This window comes from Xyrauchen texanus, chromosome 14 (assembly GCF_025860055.1).
Source record: "Xyrauchen texanus isolate HMW12.3.18 chromosome 14, RBS_HiC_50CHRs, whole genome shotgun sequence".
NCBI classification, from domain to species: domain Eukaryota; kingdom Metazoa; phylum Chordata; class Actinopteri; order Cypriniformes; family Catostomidae; genus Xyrauchen; species Xyrauchen texanus.
In genome coordinates, this window is record NC_068289.1 from 25786249 (window position 1) to 25797526 (window position 11278).

Sequence of the window (11278 nt, forward strand, 5' to 3'; positions counted from 1 at the left end):
TTTAAATGCCACGGCCTACCTGAGCATTGTTTCTGACCATGTCCATCCCTTTATGGCCACCATGTACCCATCCTCTGATGGCTACTTCCAGCAGGATAATGCACCATGTCACAAAGCTCGAATCATTTCAAATCGGTTCCTTGAGAACATGACAATGAGTTCACTGTACTAAAATGGCCCCCACAGTCACCAGATCTCAACCCAATAGAGCATCTTTGGGATGTGGTGGTACGGGAGCTTCGTGCCCTGGATGTGCATCCCACAAATCTCCATCATCTGCAAGATGCTATCCTATCAATATGGGCCACGTTTCTAAAGAATGCTTTCAGCACCTTGTTGAATCAATGCCACGTAGAATTAAGGCAGTTCTGAAGGCGAAAGGGGGTCAAACACAGTATTAGTATGGTGTTCCTAATAATCCTTTAGGTGAGTGTATATATGTGACCGATCACGGAAAGTAGGGACACAAGTCGGTTTTGGGGCATTTTGAGTTATTCACAGATTCTGAAAGTGTAGTCTCCAAGCTTTCCAACGATTTGTAACACATGGAAATCTGACAATATTTGGAGAAGTTGTGGCCATTTGAAGGTAGGCACTCAAAAAAGCTAAAAGGGGAGAAAACGGCCTCAAAAGATTGTGCAGTTCTCACCTCTCTCTGCTGCTGGGAGTGACAATAGGGGTCATTTACATCTCATTTAGATAAGCCATACCCCTGTAAAGCTCCCCCTGTAAACATGGACTAAACATGAGATAACGTGTACGTGTTCTTAGAATGAACAAAAAGCGACAAACTTTGATGTTTATGGAAACTCACCCCATAAGAAACAGAAAAGTATTCTTGCAGATCTCGTTGCCTCCAATGAAATAAGTCGTTCGGGCACACTTTCTCTTTGTCGGGGTCTTCTTTGTGGATGTAACCATCTCCGAAGTTTGCACTGTGCGTCTGTTTGCCTCTAAATGTCCAATAATTCGCATGACGCCAGTCCGATACATTCTTCCTCGTCTTCATCTTCGCTCAGTTGTAGATTAGGGATATTATTCAGTCTTATCATGCCACTTTCATCGTCGCTCAGATCGTCTTCAGAATCAGTGAACGCTTGTTCATAAGCATCCGGCTTGTCGAAGAAGTACTTCAAAACATTTTCGTTGTAACGGCCACGGTTCAGCTCGTCTCGCGACATTCTTTGCGGCGTCCATCTTCATTGAATTTTGATATCAGATAGAGCCGGCTAGAGCTGCATAATAAGTAGCCACGCTGTTAGGGGCGGGGGCAAAAGCGCCGCGGCTATTCAGTACGGAAATACACACAGACAATGACACGCCCTACTGCATGCTAGAATCTCCGAAAAACAAGCCGATTTCAACCTCAAAATGTACGCTTTTAAATATACCAATACTGTTATCTCAAACATGGAGAGGCTTCTTCATGATCTCAACTAACAGATTCTGCAAAAAGCGGAAATCACCAATTTTGGAAAAAAACACTTGTTTCTCATTTTGCTCACAAGTTGTGCTGCCGACTTGTGTCACTGGTTTCCGTGACGGGTCACATATGTGTGTATGTGTATGTATATATATATATATATATATATATATATATATATATATATATATATATATATATATATATATAATACATACACACACACACATATATACATATATACATATATATATATATACATACATACATACACACATATACACACACACACACATATATATATTAGAGATGCACCGATCGACCGGACAGGTAGAGCTGTCGCGATAGTTAATATATCGACTTATCGCACGATATATGGAAATGAGCGTGATCATTTTTGGTGCCGCGATATATTGCAACTGATAATTTGTTTTATTATTAAAAATAATAATTAGATTAATTTTTACATTAAAATGAATGTCACCAACATTTTAGTTGATCGCGCTGCCTCTGTCATCTTGTCTGCACTCTGTGTCGGAGGCGGGGCTCAGGCAGCGTGTCCACACACACATACAGAGAGAGAGAGCGGACACTGTCAGGTGAAGAGAAGGCGTGAACCAACTGCATTTTAAAGTGTTCTGTTTCGTGACATCTACAGCGAGCCAGTTAGGAAGAACGAGTCCAACATGGAATTGATTTCAAAGCCGCAATCTTCAGCTCCGGTGTGGGAAGTTTGGCTTTAAGCCGAACGAGAGAGGAGAGCTAAGTAATGTGAACGAGCCGGTATGTCGACTGTGTTTTAAAACAGTAGCAACGAAAAGAGGCAACACAACAAACTTAAAATCGCACCTAAAACATAACCATCCCACCCAGTTTTTCAACCTGGGAACAACAACTGCAGCTGGAGTTGGAGAGGGGCCTTCTTCCAGACAGTTATCTGTTGCAGATGCCTTTTCCCGACAGTGCAAATATAAGTGTAACAGCGCGAAATGGCGCACACTCACGGATAGCGTAACTCGCTATATAGCCAAAGAGATGCAGCCATTATACACGGTCAAAAAACCAGCATTTAAAAATATGCTGCAAACTTTTGACAAACAGTACGAATTGCCAAAGAAAACGTACATCTCCCAAACTGCCATTCCATCCTTGTACAATAAAGTAAAAGACGATATTCTGAAGGAGATAAAAGACATCTTTTACTCTGCCACTACAGATATGTGGTCAAGCTCAAATATGACACCTTATATGAGCTTGACCATACACTACATAACTGCTGACTGGACTCTGCAGTCAAAGTGTTTAGAGACCAGATACATACCCCAGAACCACACTGCGGATGTGCTTGCTGAAGCCCTTCAGTTTGCTTTAGCAGACTGGGAATTGGATGAGCGCAAAATGGCCTGTATAACTACAGACAACGGTGCTAACATTGTGGCTGCAATACGTAATCTTGGCTGGCCATGGCTCAATTGCTTTGGACACAACCTCCATTTGGCTGTTTCCCATGGACTGGACAGTGACAAGGACCGCACAGCACGTGCCATGGGACTTTGTAGGAATCTTGTCAACACCTTCAACCTGAGCTGGCTAAAGAAGAGAGACCTGAGGAAGGCACAGACTGAAACCAATGTCCCCCAACACAAACTAGTACTGGTGAGTGATGATACCGGTAACTTGTTATACAACACAAAATATTTAGGGTTTATATAAACTTAATTTAAAGGGTTTTTTATTATTTATTACTTACTTTGGGGCCTGTTTGTATGTATTAAATAATTGGTTACATTATAATAACCATATTATTATTTGTGAAAGTACTACTACACTATAAAAATATTGTTGGTTTAACTTAATTAAATAAGTAACCTGGTTGCCTTAAAATTTTAAGTTCATTGAAATTGAAAAATTTAGTTAATACAATGAAGCAGATTGATTTAACCATCAGAAACTCAAACTATTGTGTTATCTGAACCACATAAATTATCTAAGTTGATTTGACAAAAGAAAAAAAATTTGTGATTACAATTCTTTTTACAGTGTAGTAAAAGTAGCATTTGTTAAATAATGTTAGACAAAAAAAACAAAAACAATATTATATTTTCCACAGGATGTCGCCACACGATGGGGTACCAAGCACAAAATGATCGAGAGGGTGCTACAGCAACTCCCAGCCATAAGACATGTCCTGGTTGAAGATCGAAAACATGGCCACCTCAACCCAACCTGGCAGGATGTTTCTGTGTTGGAATCCATTAATGCAGCAATGAAGCCAGTGGCTGATTTCACGGATGTCCTCTCAGGGGAAAAATATGTCACTGTGTCCTCAGTAAAGCCTGTGTTGGAACTTCTTAAAGGTGAACTTTTATCAAAGGTGAACTGACAGAAAACATAAAGGCAAACATGTGCAGGGTGTTGAAAGAGAAATACAGCCCACCTGAAATCCAAAACCTTCTGACAAAGGCCACCATCTTGGATCCAAGGTATCGTGGTACCATGGAGGATGCGGAGGTCTTGGATGATGTAAAAGAAAAGCTATTGCAAGAACTACCAGACATGAACGAGGAAGAAGGAAAAGGAGAATGTGCCAGTGGTGAGAACTGCGTTGAAGCTGCAGGGGGAAATGAAGGATCTGAATCTGGACCTCCAGCAAGCAAGAAGAAGAGGCTGTGTGACCTTCTCCAGCACAGAAGAAACCTACTTGCAAGTCACCAGACTCGGGCATCGGTTCCAAAAAGAGTGCAGGCTGATGTGGAGCTGACCAGGTTCCTCCAGGAAGAACCAGTTCATGCATCATCTGATCCCTTAATGTGGTGGCGTGATAACCACAGAAGATTTCCCCTAGTAGCCAAGTTGTGCATGTGCATTTGTGCAACAAGCACCAGCTCAGAAAGACTGTTTAGCACAGCTGGTAACATTGTTACCCCAGTAAGATCCTGCCTTAAGCCCCACAAGGTAAACATGTTGGTGTTCCTTTCTCGGAATCTGCCTAACTATTAAAAAACTAATCTGGCAGCAGAAATGTCCTGTTGATGCATCTGTGCCTTTGTGTGAGACACTTTAAAAGTTTAAATTGACATATTACTTTGTTTTGATCTAGTTCTTGATACCTTGCACTTTTTGTTAACGAAAGTGTATTTATTTACTTGTTTTATTTATTTGGGATATATTTTTTCACATTTCACAATGTCTAAATATTGAATAGAATAAGAATAAAATGTTCTTTGTTCTTTGAAACAGTGTACTTGCATTATTATGCTATTATATTGTCATTATGTAATCAGTGGCATAAAATGGTCTGAAAATTACAATAATATCGTTTATCGCAATTAATTTTGGTGCAATATATCGCACAACAAAAAGTAGTTATCGTGACAGCTCTACGGACAGGGACCAGAATTAGCCGATTTTCCGCATGCTCGGCCGGACCGGTGACCAGCCTCACGTCTTTCAGATTCCAAGCCGGTCCGTTATGTTGCCAGTGGAGCAGGCAATAACGTCAAAGCCGCACGTAAACATGTCATTGGCGTGGAAGATCTTCACTGTGAGTGAAGAATACATAAAGTTCGAAATGTGTTATAATTGTAAGGCCAAAGTAAACCGTGGGGGAACCACCACAATGACTTTCGGAACAACAAACCTAATTAGACATTTAAAACACCATCACCCAGCTGAAAATGCTCATTTTAAAAAAGAAGCTAAAAAGGGAAAGGAGCTTAAGCTAGCCAGAGCTCAGAGCCAGTCACAAGTCAGCAGCCTCTCCTATCATTCCTTGGAATGAGCAGCGAAAAGACCAAAGCAATTACGAGGGAAATTATGGAATTCATGGCAGTGTTCTCTGTTAGTTGAGGACAGAGGGTTCAGAAATCTGATAAATTTACCAGCTGTTCTCCATAGTTGAGGACAGAGGGTTCAGAAATCTGATAAATTTCCTCGATACAGAGTAGGAGGTACTTTCTGACGTTGCGTTGCCCGAGTTGTTTAATCTCGTGTCATGTCACACACGCAGCCTGTTATCTGTCAACATTTGGGTACACAAATCCGGGAGAGGGGAAGTGGGCTGGATGGCAGAGGCAGGCTAAATACTATAGAAATTGTGCAGTTGTGATTTACTGTGCTGAGTAACGTAATTTTTCCCACCGTGTCCGATGTTAAAATCAGAGCGACACACATTGCAAAAGGCGTGGGCATTGTCGATATGGCTTTGGGATATGAAATTAAATTCTTCCATCCAGCTGGAAGAGTGTATATATATATATGTGTATATATATATATGTATGTGTGTGTGTGTTTGTGTAATATATATACATATATACACCTCCATGAAGTGTAGAAGAATATAAATACTGAATTCCAAACACTGTTGTTGTGCCTCCTGTTTTACCTGTACTTATGACGTCACAACGATTGAGTAACATGTCTCGTGAATCGTCACACCGAGAAAACCCCTGACAAAAGCGATTACGTCATGGAGATGTAGACAGCCAATGGCAAAAATCAATAAATAAATGCCTGACCACATAAACTCGACATTGACTTTGAAAGTAGTGTTTGTTTTCCAATGATCCACATCAGTGTTTTGACTGTTATTGAGGGCAGTTAATATCATGATAATCCATTTAAAGGAAATAAATAATCAAAGCTCTATTGTATTGGTTAAATGCTGTACTCAAGAGCATGACAAACTCCAACAAATTCAAATCTGATAATGTTTTCAACTAGGCTACACAAAAAGAGCAGGCTAAAATTCAACCTCACACACTAAAATGTACAAAGAAAATGTAATACAGTGATATTTCTGTAATTATATAATTTCCTTAAAGAAAAAAAATATTATAACATAGGAAATAATCATTAAATCATTACATTTGTTTTAATATATGTCCAAGCGGTCAGCCTTTCAGTGTATAAATTCCCTAAAAGAAAGCAAAAGCAAAGTGACCGACTGAAACTTACCGTCATAAACTGCTCCGGAGGGGTCCAGGTTTATGGGTAAATGTTATTTATTCACAGACCGGAGAAAAAGGTGCTGAGAGCCCTCATTCAGCGCAGCAGAAGCAGCAGCCTCATACTGACCCACTCCAGCCCAGCACACACATTCAACTCAACGGGGCCTCCGGGATCCAATAATCCACACATAAACTCAATCCCTGAACACCAATAAACGACGACACTTTAAAATCCAGAGAATGGATCACTAGGGCGACGGAAGGGCTCTTGCTGGAGAATAAAAACGCATTTCCTTCTCCGTATGTCGGCTCATCGAGACTTTTTCAGCAGTCTCCGCTCACGGCGCTGTTATGTAGCAGCCGCAGGAGCAACAGCAGTGTTCAGTGTCATTGTAACATGGTGCGACAGCTCTCCGCAGCGCCACCAATGGACGGGGGTGGAGTTACAACCTGGAGAGGCGAGATTAGATAGACAGACAGACAGACAGATAGATAGACTTATTTGCGAGCAGATATAGCAGGACTGACTGATCGTCGACTCAGTAATATTTTCTTACAAGAGCCTGATTTATAAAGAGTTTCTAAATCCCACATTTGAGGCGCATATCATTAATATAACAAATTGTGATATCTAGTGGCCAAATTGTTCTGCTGCTCATCATACAACGTGTTCTATCGTCACTGATAAATTGAGCTCTTAAAAATTGGTAGATGTGAATCGTTCAGTTGTTTATAATACCATACCATACCATGAAAGGGGGGGTAGATATGTTTTAAGATGAAAAAAATTACACCTGTTTTAATATTTTGGATGTTTTGAAGAGTTATGAGAGGACTGACAAACCAGGACTTACTGGAAATATGAAAAAAATGAGTGTTGAGATCTAGTGTGTAAACACTGTGAAATGTCCACACCCAATGTGTGCTTCAGTAAGATTGCTTCTGAAACATTTGGCATCCATTCTCTGGTGGACTGCCATTGACATAATTTTCAAAATGGTACAATTTATGTAAAAAAAAAAAAAAGAAAAAGCAAATTAGACATAAATATGCTTTATTTCTACCATAATTTCATACTAAAGAATACTCAAGAGAAAACACAAAATAAAATGTAAAACAATTAGTAAAATGTACCACAGATTATTTATGAATGTTTTTACCATCTAAATACAAAAGGGACCAGATTTGAATGATAATGGTATAGAGCTAACAGATTAGGTAGATTAGGACGAGGAAGAGAAAGAATAGTGTTTATGCAAAGACAATTGAGAGAAAGACCCCGAGCCATATTCATGCATATTGAATCATCACATAATTTGTTATTTGTTTATGTATGCTGGTACACCTTTGTAAACATTAGTTTCTGCCAAAAAAAAATAAAAAATCACGGGACACCCGGCCCTACAGGATGAAATCCAAAGGTGGCAAAAGCACTAAAGTTATCAGGGGAGCTGACAGCAGAATATTTTGGCACCTCCTCAAAGACACCCTTAAACTTCTCAGACAGGATTGCTGGTTCTCCTTTGTGCCAGGCCTGGTACACTATTCTGTATGTATGATCTGGGAACACATGGTAGAATATGTTGGCAGCAGTGGTGTAGTCCTACCAAAAAAAAAGTGGTTTACTATTGCCCAGTCCTTGATCGTCTGACTGGGGTAGTAACAGTACTTTACTGTTATTGTAGACTGCGAAATATGCATATAGAGAGCGGCGGAACTGCAACTATGTACATATCGCAAATGTCTCATTCCTACAATTTGGTGACATTCCAGGCATTTTAACTATTGAAAAATAAAACATACTTTTACAAGTTTCTTCATGTTTCATCATTACAAAGACATATTAATGATTGTATTAGTCATACTGGTCAAGCTAAATTACTAAAACAATTCTGATGATTAAAATCCCAATGGTGGGAAACAATTAACATGTACTCGAACGCTATATGATTTTGACAAAATGATCTTACACTCTATAATAAACTCTGATTATCACTGATCGTTTAAAGCAACAACCGATATCACACACAACTCACATGAAAGGTGAGTGTGTTTCAGGTTGTCAGGGGCGGGCAATGGCAAAATTCAAGTGATAATGCACCAACTACAACAAAGAATCTCCAGTTTCACAAAACAGCATCCAATACAGTTAAGGGGAAACTAACGACAGTAGATCATGGACTTCTGAAGCAGCAAAACCAGTGGGTATACGCAAATATTGATCCATAGAAGTCGTTATACGCAAACTGCTCAGATATGTTTTTTTTAATTTATTTTTTTAAATATTTTATTTGAACATTCAGTTTACAGTGTGGTACAACAAAATTAATACACAACAATAATTATTAAGAATAACAGCAATATAAGAATAGTTAAGGAATCTACTTTACCAATACCATAACTCAAAACAGAAACAAAATGAACAAGTAACTAAAATAATAAACAAGAAAAAAGAGAAAAAGAAAGAGGGCATAATTTAAATTAAAAGAAAATTACACATTAATTAAAGTAAAAAGTTTGTAGGCCATGCAAATTGTACACGTTCTGAGTGCTTTTGGTTAAGTGAAGATGAAATTGTAATCAAATACTGTTTTATCTTTTGTAAGAATACCAAAAAAGAAGGTTTACAATTCCAAAAATTACATTTATGAATATAAAATCTACATATCTACAAAATCTACAAATAATTAAATGTATTATAAAGCAGGCATTTGGATCTGATTCATCCAAATCCAAAAATAACAGTTTTAGGATTCACTGAAAAACTCTACAAGATATTGTTTGAGATAAACAAACTAACATCTTTCCAAAGTTGCAAAGAATAACTGCACGACCAAAACAAACGAAGAGAGGTTTAGTTTCATTCTGACAAAAAGAGCAATTAGTGTAAAAATCAGATTTGATAAATTTAAAAGATATTTCTTTTACTTTGTGAGGAAAACGTTTTTAGCATGGACCATATATTTTTCCAATTTAAATGATCAGAGTCCATTCCAATATGAAATTACAGGAGGGGCAGAGACAATGTTCTCAAGGAATAGAACTCTTAGTTTATGATTCCTTCCTTTTTTTCAGTGAAACTTATCTCACAAACAGGTGTGCTTACAGGTTCAGGAGAGGGTAATGAACCTAAAAGAGAGTGTTATTTAAAAAAATCATGTGTGAGCCAGATGGAATAGCATCCATAACTGTGGCAAACTCTTTAGGAGTTACTGGTATATTATATTCTGAAAGAAATTCAGTATACCTAAAAAGCAGACCTTCATTATTAAAAAGCTGTCTAACATGAAATATTCCATTAATGAACCAGTAATTATAGAACAAAGATTTATTCTTAAATAAAATGTTCCTATTGTCCCAAATATGAGTTTTTAACTGCAATACCACCAATTGAAGAAATCGTACTGTTTTTAATCAGAAGTAATTCACATTTATTAAGATTAAGATGTAAGCCTGATGCTTTAGAGAAGACATGACGTGTACATAGGGCTGCTGGTATTTGCAGGGAGTCTTCTAAGAACAGAGCAGTATCATCCGCTAACTGACTAATAATTACATCTGTATTGCCAATGCTGATGATTTTTAGATGGCTTGCTTTGATATGTGAACTAAGAAATTGTGTTGCAATTAAAAAAGATAGGGAGAGACTGGACATCCCTGTCTAACTCCACGGTTTAAGAAAAATCTGTGAGAGGTACCATTACTTAATGGAGCTACTACAATGTAAAATTTACAGTAAAACACTGGCAGCAGGGTTGCCAGCCAGTTACTGTAATTTTTACAGTGACCTTCAATTAATTGAAGTTATTTAATTACAGTTATTTACTCTAATTATAGAATAAAGAAAAATACCGTCTTTTAAAAATTATACAGTAATTATCCAGATGCATTTAGCAGTTTAATGCTGTGATTTTTACAGTATATTACTTGATTGTGTGAATTTACTATTTTTGGAGGAGATACATCAAATACTGTATGTCCAGTATATTTTGCTGAATGTCTATTACTGGCAGCTGAATTTTAAATTTACTCATTAATTGCATAATGTTTGCCAGCTATTTTGTATAATAACTTAATTCAGCTATTATTTCACAAAACATATTAAAACATAATTTGCAATGTATTGAAATGTATCTTGAAAACTGGACAAAATGTAAAATATTACTTTAACATTCACATACATTAATGGACACTATGTGAGTACATGGTCCTAAAAACAATGCAAAGTTAATTTTGTACATTAAATATATTTTTTTATTCAATTCACAGCTTATATTTGCACAACCATATTTGCCAACATGGCAATTCAAACAATACAGAAATATAAACATAAGTTGATCAACAGGGTCATCATAAAACTGTTTCAAATTCAGTTTCATGTCCTGATCCTGATCCAGAGGGTCCAAGGAGTGGCTAGAAATATTGAAAAGAACAAAGAGGAAAATATATTACTTACATTATAAAAAATAAATGCAATGATAAAGTTAGAGACAGATAGAGGGATGATAGATACAGTTAGAGACGGATAGAGGGATAATAGATACAGTTAGAGACGGATATAGGGATGATAGATACATTTAGAGATAGATAGATAGATGATAGTTAGAGACGGATAGAGGGATGATAGATACAATTTGTTTTTTGTGCTTTTTTATTGTCTCTTAAATAAAGACAGTGTGTGTGTGTGTGTGGGACAGTGTGTGTGTGCGGCACAGTGTGCGTGTGGGTGCGGGACAGTGTGCCCGTGTGTGTGTGTGTATGCGGGACAGTGTGTCTCTGTGTGTTTGTATAATGGGGATATATTTGTTTTTTCCTTTTTTTTGTTTTCAGTAACGTTATGTAGTTCTGTAGCTGGTCATTGTTAAATGTGTGTTAAAAGTATAAGGAGAGAGATCTTGTGTGTGTG

The 11278-nt window shown here is 37.7% G+C and overlaps 1 protein-coding gene across 1 annotated transcript in view; it reads right to left on the reverse strand.

Annotated features, from left to right (window-relative positions):
* Positions 1-6724, reverse strand: part of LOC127655074 (tyrosine-protein phosphatase non-receptor type 4-like) — a 111704-nt gene extending 104980 nt beyond the window's left edge. Inside the window, 1 exon segment of the mRNA XM_052142681.1 lies at positions 6380-6724. The gene's annotated coding sequence lies outside the window, so the exon portion shown is untranslated.
* Positions 6725-11278: the final 4554 nt, after the last annotated feature.